This window comes from Pogona vitticeps, chromosome 1, assembly GCF_051106095.1.
Source record: "Pogona vitticeps strain Pit_001003342236 chromosome 1, PviZW2.1, whole genome shotgun sequence".
In the NCBI taxonomy this organism is placed as follows: Eukaryota; Metazoa; Chordata; class Lepidosauria; order Squamata; family Agamidae; genus Pogona; species Pogona vitticeps.
In genome coordinates, this window is record NC_135783.1 from 78,943,995 (window position 1) to 78,960,962 (window position 16,968).

Sequence of the window (16,968 nt, forward strand, 5' to 3'; positions counted from 1 at the left end):
TTTTACGTGTAGTTGTAAATAGCTGCCTTTAGATCTGGCTTATTTCCAGTGTTGTGAACCATAGAGTACTGAGCAATGAGTTACAGCAGTATGGGTGATTCATAGTACCCACGGATATGATGATGATGATGATGACCACTGGGCTTCTCGGATTCTGGAAAAAATGGGCTGATTTTAAATAATAAGTTCACCTTCCAGTTAAGTGGCATTTAGCCACTGAAGTGATGCAGTATAGCAGCCTTCCAGAAACTTGTACTTTCTAGATGCAGTGGCCTATAACTCAGGATGTGAAGAATATTCACTAAATTCTTTTATTAGGCTGGTTTGATATAACAAGACACCTCAGTGAGGAATCTTCAAGTCTCGTGAGATGCTACATTGCCATGTGACAACAAGTCAATAAGCACTTCTTTCCCTCAAGTTTTGGCAGTTTGTGCAAATGTCTCTGTGCAAAATTGCTGTCCTTTATGAAGATAAGCATACACAGAGTAAGCACTGGAAGACTGGCTGAATTAAAAAAAAATACATACATACAGTCATGTCAAAAAGAAAGTACACCCTCTTTGAATTCTACAGTTTTGCGTATCAGGACATAATAAAAATAATCTGGTCCTTAGCAGGTCTGAAAATTAGGTGAATACAACTTCAGATGAACAGCAGCACATGATGAATTACACTGTATCATCATTTATTTTACAAAAATAAAGCCAAAATGGAGAAACCATGTGTGAAAAACAAAGTACTTCCTTACTTTTACTATAGGAATTAAGAGGCTTAGTAGAAGCCAGGTGCTGGTAACCAAATTCGCTTGAATAATTGATCATCAGCAAATGTGACAATCTCTATAAAAGCTGAAGTCTGTAGCATTCAGACATTTGTTAACACAACACCAAGGAGGAAACACATCAACAATGATCATAGAGTAGCAATTGTTCTTCTTCGTGGTCTCTATGATGCACACTAATGGGTTAATCTATGCCTGTGCAGAGCAGTCTCGGAATTTTTCAAAGCTCGAGCACATGGTGCCGGGACCTCCCACATGCTGGCTAAAACCCCACCCCCGGCACTGAGTGCCTCAGTTCCTTTCTTGCTGCCACTGCAGCAGCTTCATTTGGAACTTCCGTGTCTTGAAAAAAACTTTCTTACTTAACTTGCCTATTATTGGACCTCCCTGGCTTCATTTTCGGACTCTCAATCATTCTTCTTCCCATGAGTCTTTATTTGAAAGAATAAAAATGGACTGTTAGTTATATCAGTTGTGGAGTTTATGGACTCTCTGGACCTCCTCAAGAGGTACGAGGTCAGCTCTTACATGATTTCCCTCTCCGATGGGCATTTTCGGTGTTTGTTGTGCCTTGGAGAAGAGCACCAGCCAGCTTTGTGCAACTTTTGCAAAAGTTTTACCAAGCCAGCTTTGAAATTAAGGCTTCAATGCCTCTGCTCCTTCCTTTGAGAGAACTCTCTCTCTCCAACTCAGGGAACACCAATGGATACCCCACAGGTTCAACAACAGCCCTCTTCCTGCCTCTAAGTCTCAGAAGGGAGTTTAAATTGTGCCTAAGCCCAAAATCTCTTCCTCAGGCTCAAGGTCAACAGGTGCAACATTGACACCTAAACCACCCTCGGAGTTGATCTCGTCAAAGAAGGAAAAGACTTGCAAACCAGGGCAGGCGGCGGACGTATCAGCACCAATGCCGAAGACATCCCAGTGACATTCAATGTGCCTTAGCTTGCCCTCGGGTGATGAGGGGGCACTGCTACCGGTGCCTGAGCCCCCCCCATCCCCTTGTGTCAGTTATTATCCTGACTGGAGTAACACTTTGGTAGAGGTTGTACAATTGGTGCAGGCTAGCCCATGTTCCTCACTAGGCTCAATGGTGCAGCAACCTTCCATTTTGCTGCCAAGTCTATTCAAGTAGAGGTGCCTAGGAAGAGGACCCACAAGACTAGGCATTTGGAACTGACTCTGCAGCCTGACCCCATATAGCTGTCAATCACTGCCGGCGTGTCATCCTGCCCATTATAGCAGGTGGAAGTATTATGACTTCCCTCTGTTTTTTGGGTCAGAGGAGTTCGGGCCCGATCCACGGTTCTATCCAGGGGCCTATAGATATTATACGTACCATTGCTAGTGGCGGTACTGGCTCTATTCACTGTCTCTCTCTCTCCATCCCCCCCCTCGACATCAGGGACGGGAAGATTATGTTGCCGATGCCAAGGGAGATTACTATCTTCTGCCTCAACCTTGTAGGAGGTGTTTGCCTCTAGATCTTGTTGCTGCTAGAAGTGCTAAGCATCTGTCTCAGTTGGCGTTGGACCCAGAGGGCGAATGCCTGGACCCGGACTGCTTACACCTTTCTACTAGGATGGATGCGGGCTCACTGCAAGCCTGAGCTAAGGGAGTGATTTTAGAGTTAGGAAGATGATCAAGGGATGGAACAAGGAGTGGGTGAGAGCACATGATAACAGGTCTCCTATGACCCCAGACATGTTACAGTGGTCCCTTGCTAAACAACGAGCCCGCTAAATGACAAATCCGCATGACGATGACTTTTTGTGATCACTATAGCAATTCACAGAACAGTCATTCCAATGGGGGATTTTCGCTAGACATCGATTAGGTCCGTGCTTCGTGAAAAGTTTGTTTGCAAGATGACAATTTTTTTTCTGCTCTGCAAAACGGCTGGCCTGTGTTTTCCGGACCCATGCTTCACAGGGCAGCCATTTTTACAGCTGATCGGCGCTCACAAAATGGCTTCCCTATGGGCGATCTTCGCTGGATGACAAGGTATTTTCCCCACCGGAACACATTAAACTGGGTTTCAATGCATTCCAATGGGGAAAGGGTTTTCGCATGAGGACAATTTCGCTAAACAGCGATTTTCCTGGGACGGATTATCATTGTCATGCAGGGCACCACTGTAGTTAGATTTAATAGACTGTTAGGTACTATCTGCTGGGACACCCATGAGGCTACATTCTTTCAGGCAGCCATGTTGATTGCCGTTTTGGGGGGCCTTGGGGGTTAACAAGGTGGTAGCTGCTGCAAAACATGATGTTTCACACAGCATTACAAATGGAGGATGCAACTACTTTAGACGGGGTGGTTCCTTTGCGCATACGTCGGTCTAAGATTGATCAGGTTGCCAAAGGGACTTGCGTTATATTAGGTCCATGTTCCATTATAGAAATTTGCCCAGTACGGGCATTGCAGGCATTTTTGAGAAACAGGGGACCATTGCAAGGATACTTGTTTTGCCATGGTGACGGATCCCCATTAACAAGGCATCAGTTTTGGAAGGTTACTGACCTTGCATTGTAGCAGGTGGGTTTGCACGGTTGGTGTTTCGGAACACACTCATTCCGTATTTGGGGCAGCATTGACTGCAGCTATGTTGGGTTACAACCCAGAAGCCATTAAGAGGCTGGGGAGATGGACATCAAAGAAATATAGTCCTAATGTTCATGACATGCCACAGTGTTAAGTGGGTATCTGGTTGTGTTTTTTTCTGTTTCATTTCAGGTGTGGCTACACTTGAGCAGAGATGGAGGATCCAGATGTCAGGCCACAGTTATATCTTTTGGGCAGCTATGTATGCTGCTAGGAGAGCATGGGGCCAAGATTTGGGTCCGGGAAACTTTGCCTGGCTGGAATGGACAAGACGGAGAGGCATGAAGTGGGTGGAGTTTTGACAAACAAGTGGCCCTGGATGTATTGGTGCATTTAGGGGGCAATGATTTGGCCAAGTGCTGTGGCAAAGCAATTGTTTTGGAAATATTAAGGGACCTGCAGGAGTGGAAGAGCAGGTACCCTGCAACCAGATTGGTCTGGTCCACCATGGTTCCGCATTATGTTTGGAGAGCGGGGTATGACTCACATTACTTAAACTGGGCCAAGAAGAAAGTTAATAAGGAAGTTTGTAGGGCAATGTGCCAAGGTTTAGGTTCAGTGATTGCTCATCTGGATATCCGTTTGGATAGACCAGAGTTGTACAGAGGTGATGGTGTGCATTTATCAGATCAGGGCATGGAGTTTCTGTTGACAGACTTTCAGCGGGGCCTGCATGCTGAGGTGTTTAGTTTGGTGAGGGAAATGGAGCATAGGTGAGCTAGCCCCATTTTGGTGGTGGGTAGTGCAAAAACAACAATGATTGATGAGTGCCCTGGGAATACAATGAATGTGCTAGCCCGGCTAACCTCACAGCACTGCGGATGGTGAGGTTACAGTGCCAGGGGGAAGATGTGCTGGGGCCTTCCCCGGGCCATGGGTCACAAATGAGGACTTACAGGCCTGGGGGGGGTTGCTTAAGGTGCCAGCTAGTGTCGTGTTGTCCATGGGAGCACATGACAATGGGGCACAGGACTTGCCCAAATGTGGTTGGGGAGGGGGTCCCGTGAGATCTTCGGCCTCAAACCCAGTCCCGCACTACTGCAGGCCTCCCTGATTGGGGAACAATAAGAACTACAGTTACTTGTTTAATAAAGCGTGGCCCTAATTAATCCAACACCTGTGTCTCGCCTCTTTATTGCATGGTGGGGTGACAAAGGACAAGCAGAAAATGGTGGGAAGGAGGAGAAGAGGCAGGAAAAATGAAACTGATTGTTTTCAATTTATTCCACAGTGGCCAAGTATTGGCCTTTAATGATCCATGTTTTGTTGCAATCTGATTCAGTTAATTAATCTGATTTACCAACAGCACTGAATTGTTGTCATGGGGAAAAAACACCCAGAAAAACAAGACAAACAAAAATGTGAATAAAGTAAATTAAAACAGCACTGAGTGGTGTGTGCCGTTGTCTTTCCTGCAGAGTGTGACAAACACACTGTGCAAGAAAGGTGAAGAAAACCAGTACAGCAGTTGGGTGGGAGGGAAAGGGGCTGATTCCAGAAGGGCTTGGAAATGCTCACCTGTTGAGGAGAGACCTCCTACTTATCCCATCAACCCCTTCCTGAGCAATTCCCAGTCTTGTAAGGAAATACAGAAATAAGGGGCACAAGACAAGTGAGGGGGACTGTTTCAGCCCTCAGGATGTATCCCTGACACATAGCTGTGTTGCCTTGGAGTCCAACAGGCTGGAGTTCAAGACCACCTTTGAAAGCCACAGTTTCATCATCCTTGTGTAAAGGAGAGGTGGACTTCAGGAGTCCAGAGACTCCACATGCCCAAACCTGGACCTGAAAGAGTCACACCTGCACTTTCAATCCCTTCCCTTTTCTCAGAAACATTAGAATGGTGGGGGTAATTTAAAAGCCCTCTTGAACCTTTTGGTAGCCAAACCCATATTTTAAACAGTTTGCCTCCCCCTACCACCACCATGTGCTGAGAGGGTTCAAAACATGACAGAAATCCCCACCACCACATGCACATGTGGTTCAAAGGGAATGTCTACGCCAATATGTTTGAGAAGAAAATAAATTAAAGGTATGTAGAGGACTAGAGGTCATCAGGCGTGCTGCAGGGCCACATTTGGGACACATGTTGCCAACCCTTTCTTTAGAGAATCCCTCAAGATTCATTTAGAACACATCTCATTAGAATATGATATAAGGATTTAAGAAGAAGAGTCCTCGATCAGACCAAGTATCTATCAAGCCTAGCTGTTTGCTCCCACTATGGCTCACAAGCAGGAAATTAATACTCTAGTATGCTCCTGCTTGGATTTTCCAGCAATCGCCTCTCATACTTGATGTATTAGCTGTTGCCTAATAGCCATTGAGAAAACTGCCCTCCCTTAATTTGACTAATTCTGTTTCAAAGTTGTTCACACTGCTGGTAATATCATCTAATTTGATCATTTCTAAACTCTTGATCGCAAAATTCTGACAGCCATTCTAAGATCTACCACTTTTTGCCATATGTGCTTAAGGTTTATGCTTACATAGATAAGCCACAGTATGTATTTTCACACTATCTCAATTCCCCAATATTTTAATCATTTCTTGCCAAACCATCTGCATTCTTGTGAGTGGAATGCATATGCATGAGAGCTAAAGCATCTTCCCCCCCCCCATGGCATTTCAATCATTTCTCAATAAAGCATCTTTATTTTTTCAAGTGAAAACACATAGGCACAGGGAATGCTAAATTGTTTTATACCATTTGAAAAGCACATAGCCCATGATGCAGTGTGACCCCATCTTTGTATGACTATTCCAGGGTCTTAATTAAACTGAAAACAGCAATTGGAAAGATGGGGAAACAGTGGCAGAGTAAAAATAATTGGCTAAAATTCTTTTTTAAATCCTACAGACGTTTGCTAGGGCTTCGATTGAAATGGTGTGGAAAATGGAATTTCAGCTGTGACCATTGGAATATATTCATGTGTGGAGGTCTGTGGTAGTAGAATTCATTTTCCTTCCATATATATATATAACGTATTTCCAAAGAAAATTCATTTTACTCAATGCACCAAAATGACATGAAGCATTCGGTGTATATCATTTAGTGGATTTATACCTCACCTTTCATACATTATGGAATTCAAGGCAGTTCACATGGTCCTCACAGGATATCAGAGATGCAAAAAGTTCCTTTTGGGGGGATTACAGCTCCTAGAACACCTCAGCCAGAGAAGTAGCTTACAGCATTGTAGTTCAAATTGTGCACATCCTTTATCAGCAACAAATTTGTATACCGCTCTTATTTTGATCATTCCCGAACTGTTCCTAAGTTTTCAGACAACCTCTAAGCCATTCTATGGAATGACATAAGATAGTTTGTAGACTAACACATCTAGGGAAAGGTAACTTAAAAACTGAAATCCTGTTCCCAGTTAGGCAAATAGCGTTACTATTCAGAGTGGCTTGTCATATGCTAAGAATTCTCCATAGACATGATCTGTTGTTTACTGAGTTGCACTACCCAACATACACCAGGTAATGCTTAGAGATATATCTTAACTTACAGTAATTCAAGTCCAAAAGTTAGTGCCATTTGCGTAACTATTGACCTTGGTTGCTGTATTTTTTTTTCATCAGCAGACACTCAGTAGTGGAGAGTTTCTTTTGACTGATTGCACTACACCATTTTGAATGGAGGAAAAGGAGGTGGGTGAGAAAAGAAGTCACACTGTTTTCACCATTCACACTCAATACAAAACTAAAGGAAAAAAATTGCAGTCCTTCCGTAAAAATCATATGTTATGTTTCCACCTCTCTCTCTGCAAATGCCCTGGTAGATTGGGATGATTTTATGTCAATACCTATCATTTTAAGCCCCTTCACAGATTGCTGCCTTGTTGTGGCAAAGGGGCTTGAGTAAATCAGAAAAGCTATGGGCTATGCCGTTTAGGGACACCCAAGATGGACAGGTCATAGTGGAGAGTTTTGACTAAACGCAATCCACCTGGAGCAGGAACTGGCAAGCCACTCCAGTATCTTTGCCAAGAAAACACCATGAACAGAAATGAAAGGCTAAAACATATGATACTGGAAGATGAGCGCCTCAGGTCGGAAGGCATCCAACATGCTACTGAGGAAGAACAGAGGACAAGTACAAGTAGCTCCAGAGATAATGAAGTGGTTGGTCCAAAGGACGCTTGGCTGCGGATGCGCATGGAAGTGAAATAATAGTCTGATGCTGCAAAGAAAAATACTGCATAGGAACCTGGAATGTAAGATGTATGAACCTTGGGAAGTTGGATGTGGTCAAACAGGAGATGGCAAGAATAAACATTGACATGCTGGGTGTCAGTGAACTAAAATGAACGGGATTGGGAGGATTCAATTCAGACGATTAGCAAGAATCCTGTAGAAGAAATGGAGTAGCTTTCATAGTCAACAAAAGAGTAGGAAGAGCTGTAGTGAGATATAATCTCAAAAATGATAGAATGATTTCAATAAGAATCCAAGGCAGACCTTCCAACATCACAGTAATCCAAGTTTATGCCCCAACCCCCGATGCTGAAGAGGCTGAAATTGACCAATTCTATGAAGACTTACAACACCTTCTAGAACTGACACCAAAGAAAGATGTTCTTGTCGTTAAAGGGAACTGGAATGCTAAAGTAGGGAGTCAAGAGATAAAAGGAACAATAAGTTTGGCCTTGGAGTTCAAAACGAAGCAGGGCAAAGGCTAATAGAGTTTTGTCAAGAGAACAAGCTGGTCATCACAAATACTCTTTTCCAAAAACACAAGAGGCGACTCTATACATGCCCATCACCAGATGGGCAATACCGAAATCAGACTGATTATGTTCTTTGCAGACAAAGATGGAGAAGCTCTATACAGTCAGCAAAAAGAAGACCTAGAGCTGATTGTGGCTCTGATTAACAGCTTCTTGTAGCAAAATTCAAACTTAAACTGAAGAAAGTAGGAAAATCCACTGGGCTAGTCAAGTATAATCTTAGCAAAATCCCTTATGAATATACAGTGGAAGTGAAGAACAGATTTAAGCGACTCAATTTGGTGGACAGAGTGCCTGAAGAACTATGGATGGATGTGACGAACACGGGTTCGAAAACACACGTGTAAGCTTGGACAGAGAGCAATCAGGTGTTTGCACATGCTAAAATGGGCTGAAAGAGTCCAATTCAGCCAGCCATGCTACAACACTCCTTCTCGCAGGTCTGCCCACATAAGAACACCCTGGTACTCTCAGATATTATTGTGAAAAGGTCAAGTGGGCTTTGTAGTCCTTAGACTTAACTTGCACCACTGACAGGACTCTAAGTAAGTTAGGCCGAGGCAGCACTCTCAGATGACCCTATGACAAGTGTACTGTTCAGGAAACCAAATGAGTTTTATAATCTTTATTTTATTAAAGAAAAAGCATGTTACTAAATATTCAAAGCCAAATTAAACCAAAACAAATAAACTAGCATTGTGCTGTTTAGTTACACAGATGTAGTGAGGCAAAGAAAACATGAAAAATAGAAAAGTATTCAAAAACCTTATTAAAAATACAACAAGACATTAAAAAGAATCAAAACAGTTCTAGTACAAGAAATCATTAGTAAAAACCAAAATAATCCAAGTAGATTATAAAAAGGCTATAGTCCTCAGTGATCCTATAGAATAAAAAACCCCTAAACAAAAGTAAAAATCCATTATATGTCCCATAGTCCTTAGAAAAGAAAAATCCAGTAAATATACCATAGTCCTTACAAAATTACAAGAGCATAGTCCATATGGAGTATTCCAAGAAAAGAAGTCCATAAAGAATATTACATAGAACAGTCCATAGAAAATAGTCCATGCATAGTCCTTAGGAAAAATCCCATAAGTCCAAAAGTAATCCAGCAAAGCATAGAAACCAGTCCATGTAGGTAGGCCACCAAACTCTCTCTCAAGACATCAGGGTAAGTCCCATATGGCTGAAATGTAGGTCACGAAACACTGAAAGGTCGGTCTTGGAAAGACAAAGTCTATAGGCAAAAAGTTCCTTTTTCAAGAGTAACTGGCAAGGGCCTAATGCACCTTCCCACGATGTCATCCAATCAGAGTTCGTTACTAGGCAAACAGTCCTGTTACATCACATGAATTCTTTCTCATACACAGCAGATGTTATTTGGGTTACGGTGATTTATCAAAGAGTCACAACAATTCCCATCTATCTAATCACACAGAGTCCTTCTCAGGCCTTCAGAATAACATTCTCTCTGCTCGCCTAGAAAACAACTTGTCAGCATAGCACAGATACTATATACAAAGAAACAAAATGGAACCTCTCTGGCTTATTTCTTAATTACAAAACCCATATGCCTTAAAAGATTTTAACTCAAAAACCCATCTCATCACAATGGAGGCTCATAACATTGTAGAGGAGGCAGCAACAAAAAACATCCCGAGGAAAAGGAAATGCAAGAAAGCAAAGTGGATGTCCAACAAGGCCCTAAAACTGCATAGAAAAGAAGGGAAACCAAATGCAAAAGAGATAGGGAAAGTTACAGAAAATTGAATGCAGACTTCCAAAGAATAGCAAGGAGAGACAAGAGGGCCTTCTTAAATGAGCAGTGCAAAGTAATAGAGGAAAAGAATAGAAAGGGTAAAACCAGAGATCTGTTCAAGAAAATAGGAGATATTAAAGGAACGTTTTGTGCAAAGATGGACATGATAAAGGACAGAAATGGGAGGGACCTAACAGAAGCAAAAGACATCAAGAAGAGGTGGCAAGAATACACAGAGGAATTATACCAGAAGATCTGGATGTCCCGGACAGCCCAGATAGTGTGGTTGCTGACTTTGAGCCAGACATCCTGGAGAGTGAAGTCAAGTGGGCCTTAGAAAGCATGGCTAACAACAAGGCCAGTGGAGGTGATGGCATTCCATTTGAACTATTTAAAATCTTAAAAGATGACGCTGTTAAGGTGCTACATTCAATATGCCAGTGAGTTTGGAAAACTCAGCAATGGCCATAGGATTGGGAAAGGTCAGTCTATATCCCAATCCCAAAGAAAAGCAGGGCCAAAGAATGCTCCAACTACTGTAAAATTGCACTCATTTCATACGCCAGCAAGGTTATGCTCAAAATTCTACAAAGTAGGCTTCAGCAGTATGTGGACGAAGAATTCCCAGAAGCTAGATTTCAAAGGGGCAGAGGAACTCAAGATCAAATTGCTAACATGTGCTGGATTATGGAGAAAGCCAAAGAGTTATTTATTTATTTATTTATTTATTTGATTTGATTTATACCCCGCCTATCTGGACCAATGGACCACCCTAGGCGGCTTCATTGACTATGCAAAAGCCTTTGACTGTGTGGACCACAGCAAGCTATGGCAAGTCCTTAAAGAAATGGAAATGCCTGACCACCTTATCCATCTCTTGAGAAACCTATATGTGAGACAGGAACAATAGTTAGAACTGGATATGGAACAAATGATTAGTTCAAAATTGGAAAGGAGTACCACTAGGCTGTATATTGTCTCCCTGCTTATTTAACTTATATGCAGAATACATCATGTGAAGGGTATGACTGGAGGAATCCCAAGCTTAAGATTTCTGAAAGAAATATCAACAACCTCAGATATGCAGATGATACCACTCTGATGGCAGAAAGTTAGGAGGAATTACAGAACCTCTTAATGAGAGTGAAAGAGGAGAGTGCAAAAAATGATCTGAAGCTCAACATCAAAAAAAAAAAAAAAACTAAGATCATGGCCACTGGTTCCATCACCTCTTGGCAAACAGAAGGGGAAGATATGGAGGCAGTAACAGTTTTTACTTTCTGGGGCTCCATGATCACTGCAGATGGTGACAGCAGCCACGAAATTAAAAGATGCCTGCTTCTTGGAAGGAAAGCGATGATAAACCTAGACAGCATCTAAAAAGTAGAGACATCACCTTGCCGACAAAGGTCTGCATAGTCAAAGCTAGGGTTTTTCCAGTAGCGATACTATGGAAGTGAGAGCTGGAACATAAAGAAGGCTGACCACCAAAGAATTAATGCTTTTAAATTGTGGTGCTGGAGGAGGCTGTTGAGGATCTGCTGGATGCAAGGAGAACAAACCTATCAATTTTGAAGGAAATCAAGCCTGAGTGCTTATTGGAAGGACAGATCCTGAAGCTGAGGCCCCAATACTTTGGCCATCTCAGGAGAAGAGAAGACTCCCTGGAAAAGGTCCAGTTGTGGGGAAAGTGTGAAGGCAAGAGGAGAAGGGGACGACTGAGGACGAGATGGTTGGACAGTGTCATGGAAGCAACCAACAGGAATGTGACCGAAGTCCGGGAGGCAGTGGAAGTCAGGAGGGCCTGACGTGCTCTGGTCCATGGGGTTATGAAGAGTTAGACACAACTTAATGATTAAACAACAACATGCTTTTAAGGCAGGCTTTAGCAAGTCCTTGATGTTTTACTCCAGATAATGTCACCAGCATCTCCAAATACATGTCCTGCCACAAAGTTCGTATTGCATGGCAAACAGATACCCATGTGATAAATACATTCGATGCTGCCATGCCAACAAGAGAAGATGTTCACCTCATTCAGAACTTTGATCCAGATCTCTACCTCATTGAAACCTTGTATGTAGTCATTTCCATGTGGTGGTATTTAGGGAGCTCTTGTTTCTGCCTCGTCTGATCTCACCACTCCGGTTTATGAAGAAGGCTCTGGTGCTTTGCCAATCTAATCATTCTGAACCATTTGGGAATGGTTCTAATATTTATATCCAGATGTCTATCCTTTCTTTCTTCCATTCAGTTCTTCCAAACATTCCCCTGAATTTCACTACAGTCTCCACTTACTGAAACAATCTTTAACTGCCTCGTAAGATTACCAAGTCACTCAGGTGCCTGCTACCTGATAGAGGCATTTCAGTGCATGTCAGCACTGGATAGTTCTTCTATAGTAGCAGCTTCTAGTTTCCTGGTAGTGGGAGAGGGCAGGCAGGCAGGAAAACAAGGTAATCTTTCAATTTTGTTTATGGCCAGCATCCCCATTTTAAAAAACACACAGGCAAGTTGCTTCAAACAAAGAGAACACTCAGAGCTAAGTGGCATATTTCTTCAACTGATACCCAATGACCTTTCAAGATGAAAGGATAATAGTCTACACAAAGGAAGGGGGGCAGAATCTTTCTGTGCTGCTTACAGGGTTTAGAGGTCATTTTGACTACACAGAAAAAGGACACAATGGAGGCTGTGGAGAGAAGGGACGGGTCAAGTAAGTGTGTGTGCGCTTGTGCATCTCCTCTGTTCTCAAGCGTTAGGATGTACTCTATTTATTGTACCAGCAGAACCAAAGGAAAAAGACAAAAAGTTGTGGCACTTCAAAGCCTAACTATTATATTTTAATGCAAGCTTTCATGGAACTTTCCCACTTCTTCAGACACAGGAGGTGGAAAACTGTGATCACACAGTAAAACATTCATGGCAGATACTGAGAGATAGTGGTGTATGATTGTATTTCATACGTGCAATGATTTATGACCTCTGTGTGATATATTCAGTTCTTTTGAATTCTGCTTCTGTAAACATTCCAACAAGAGAGACAAAACAAGGCAACAGCAAAAAAAAAGGGGGGGGGTGTTGTGGCACTTTAAAGACCAACCATAAGCAGTGACATAATTAAAGGCTGGAAGTAGGAAGCTGGTGGGAAGATCTTGGGCGGTCGAAAAGAAGGGAGTGCTATCTGTTGTGGTCTTGGCTGGGCGGTAGCCATGTTGGACTCTCCAGCGGCAGCCCCCCTCCTAGGATCGTACTGTTTAGCCTGCTCTTCCCGGACTAACTACAGAGCCGACTTACCTTCCCTCAAAAGAAGGAAAAGCGAAATGCCAGGGACTGACTCTCTCTTAACCCAGACCTTTTTCCTCTGGACGCTTCCTACACTTATTATTAAAATCTTCACGCTACACCCTGGGATTAACATCCTCATTCCAGCTCTTCTATTGCTGCTAACTCCAGTTTTAGTAAGACCAAAAGTAACATCAAAGTCAGCAAAAGTCGGAAGGACAAGGTTACGAGGCGGAGGAAGACTGATGTGGATTTTATGTGGGGATTAGCACTTGGGTGTTTCATATCTTTTTATTATTATTATTATTAATTTTTATTTATTGATTTTTAATTTAATTTTTGCACTGGATATTGTAATTGGGATTCTCTTATTTTATAACATGGTATTTTGTGTATGTAGTCTTTGTTTTAGAAGTCTGATATTATTTAGTGTATTCTCTGTTTTTTCCTCTTCTTTTTTTTTCTCTTTAATTTGACATGGAACGGAAGGCCTGCCTGCCCAGTGAGGGGCCCCTGAACATCCCAGTGATCACAGGTAGAGGGAGATATGGCATTGGCACAGTCCCTACTCGTGTTAGAAGAACGATAAACAGATGTTTGACGGCTGTTCATTGTTCTGAGACTGTGTCCAAACCCCAGTATTGAGGTAGCCAGCCCAGCCAGCCTTCCAATCTATCCCTGCTGCTGTTGAATGCCAGGTCTGTGTCCAATAAGGCCCAGGTAATTCCTGGAGGAGGATGCAGACCTGGCATGCATAACCAAGACGTGGATTGGCAGGGAGGGGGGTCCTCCCTGGCTCTCATCTGTCCGCCCGGTTATGCCGTCCAGCACCAAGGTAGACTGGAGGGGCGGGGGTAGTAGCCATTGTTTATAAATCCATCTTGGAGGTTACTAGGCGCTCCTCGGTGGTTAAGCCAGGTCTAGAGGCACTCCACGTGTCGATTGGGGCCAGGGATGGTATTGGGATTTTGCTGTGTTACCGCGCTCCCTGCAACCCAGCCACTTCCCTTCTGGAGCTGGCTGACGTTGTCTCCACGGCACTGTTGGGATCCCTGAGGCTTTTGGTCTTGGGTGATTTCAACATGCATGCAGGGGCAGAGGTTACTGCACCAGCTCTTGAGTTCCTGGAAACCACGGCTTCCTTGAATATGTCCCAACATGTCAATGGCCCCACCCACGTGGGTGGCCATACGTTGGACCTGGTATTTTCCACCAATTGGAGTGAGTGTGGTCTGGTGGTGACTGACCTTGTGTCGTTCCCCTTGTCATGGTCAGATCATCATCTGGTAAAATGTAATGTCTCCGTGGCTCTCCCCCCTCATAGGGAGCAGCGACCTATTTCTATGGTCTACCCTCAAAGACTACTGGATCCGGTTGGATTCCAGGATGCCATGAGAGGTGTTACAGCTGACCTGGCTAGCGCTCCTGTCGACGCTCTGGTTGACAGCTGGTCCACGGCTGCCACCAGGGCCGTAGACATGATCGCGCCTAAACGCCCTCTCTGTCACAGAACCCGCCCGGCGCCCTGGTTTAACCAGAAGCTCTGAGCTCTGAAGCGACATAGGAGAAGGCTAGAGCATAGGTGGAGGAAGAACTCGACGGATTATAATAGGATAGCTGTCAGGGTTGCAACTAACCTTTACCTATCTAAGGTAAAGGCTGCTTGTCGAACTTACTTCACTTACTGGATAAGCGAAGCATCCAATCAGCAGGCAGAGTTATTCCATATAGTGTGTGACCTATCCGGAACTGGTCCTGGTGATAGGCCTCCCCCTAGTTTCTCGCCTGACTAGTTTGCAGCCTTTTTAAAATCTAAAGTGGAGGCCATCCGCCGGGACCTCTCTCCTTTTTAGAACACAGTGAGTCGAGCAGAGATGTCCAGCGCTCAGTCTTGCCCGGGAACTTTCAACACCTTTCAGCCTGTCATGCCTGACTCTGTGGCCAGGGTGCTTGATCGCTGTCGAGCCACCACCTCCTCCTTGGACCCTTGCCCGGCCTGGCTAATCAGAGCAGCCAGGCCGACAACAACAGAATGGGCCACTGCTATAATAAATGGGTCTTTCCTTGAGGGCAGGTTTCCTTCTGCCCTCAAGGAGACACTCATTAGGCCCATAAGAAAGAAACCCAGTTTGGCAGCGGACAAAATTGGCAATTATAGGCCCGTTGCCAATGTTTCTTTCATGAGCAAAGTGGTCGAGAGGGTGGTGGCTGACCAGCTTCAAGCACATTTGGATGAAAAAGATGCCCTGGATCCATTTCAGTCGGGCTTCAGGCCGCGCCACGGTACTGAGACGGCATTGGTCGCCCTGTACAATGACTTGTTGAGGGAGGCCGACAGAGGTAAAATATCTTTGTTGGTCCTCCTTGACATCTCAGTGGCCTTCGATACCATCGACCACGGTATCCTCCTGGGGAGGTTCTCTGAGCTGGGTATCGGTGGCTTGGCTCTGGCCTGGTTCTGTTCCTTCTTGGAGGACCGTCTCCAGAGAGTGCGGCTTGGGGAGAGTGTCTCGGCCTCGTGGAGCCTCAAATGTGGGGTTCCACAGGGTTCGACTATCTCCCCAATGCTGTTTAACATCTATATGAGGCCGTTGGGTGCGGTCATCAGGGGGTGTGGAGCATCGTTTCATCAATATGCTGATGACACCCAGCTCTACATCTCCTTTTCACCAACTGCAGGTGATGCCGTCCTGTCCCTTCAGCACTGCCTGGAGGCCGTACTGCAATGGATGCGGGAGAACGGGCTGAGGCTGAACCCGGACAAGACGGAAGTCCTGAGGGTGGATGGCGCTGTGGCTGGTGGCTTGGTGACTCTCTCTCATTTGGGGGGGGGTGACCCCGGCCGTGAAGAGTGGGGTCCACAGCCTGGGGGTACACCTGGTCCGACGCTCACCATGGAAACATGGGTGGCGTCGGTAGTCCACACCGCCTTTTTTCATCTTTGGCAGATTGCCTGGCTGCGACCTTACCTAGACACGGGGGCGCTCGTAATCTCTAGATTAGACTACTGTAACACGCTCTATGTGGGGCTTCCTTTGAAGCTGACGCGGAAACTTCAGGTGGTGCAGAATGGAGTGAGAAAATTCCAACATATCTCTCCTACTTTGGCCATGCTGCACTGGCTGCCCATTCGTTTCCGCGTTGACTTCAAAGTGTTAATGCTTACATATAAGGCCCTAAACAGTTTAGGACCTCGAAGCCTGGCGGAACGCCTGCTCCCACCTAGATCTACTCAGATCACCCGCACGAGCCAAGAGGTGAGGCTGAGGAGCCTAACGCCGAGGGAGGCCTGGAAGGAAAGGACACGAAATCGGGCCTTCTCGGCGGTGGCTCCTCGCCTCTGGAATAACCTTCCTCCAGTGATTCGTGTGGCCCCTACGCTGGGCACTTCCAAGAGTCAATTAAAAACATGGTTATACGTTCAGGCCTTCCCTCCTGTCAATATTTAACTCTTTTTCCCTTCTATATTTGATTTACTATTGTATGTGTTAGACTGTTTGTAATATTCTTATGTTGTATTGTATACATTTCTGTTGGAAGCCACCCAGAGTGGTTGACCAGACCAGATGGGCGGGATATAAATAAATAAATAAATAAATAAATAAATAAATAAATAAATAAATAAATAAATAAATAAATAAATAAATAAATAAATAAATAAATAAATAAATAAATAAATAAATAAATAAATAAGTAAGTCAGCAGAGGAACAACATGTGTTCAAAAACAGAATGACAGACTTTATCTTTGAACCTTCCTCTGAAAGATGGGTCTGGTAGTTGGGATGGAAAATA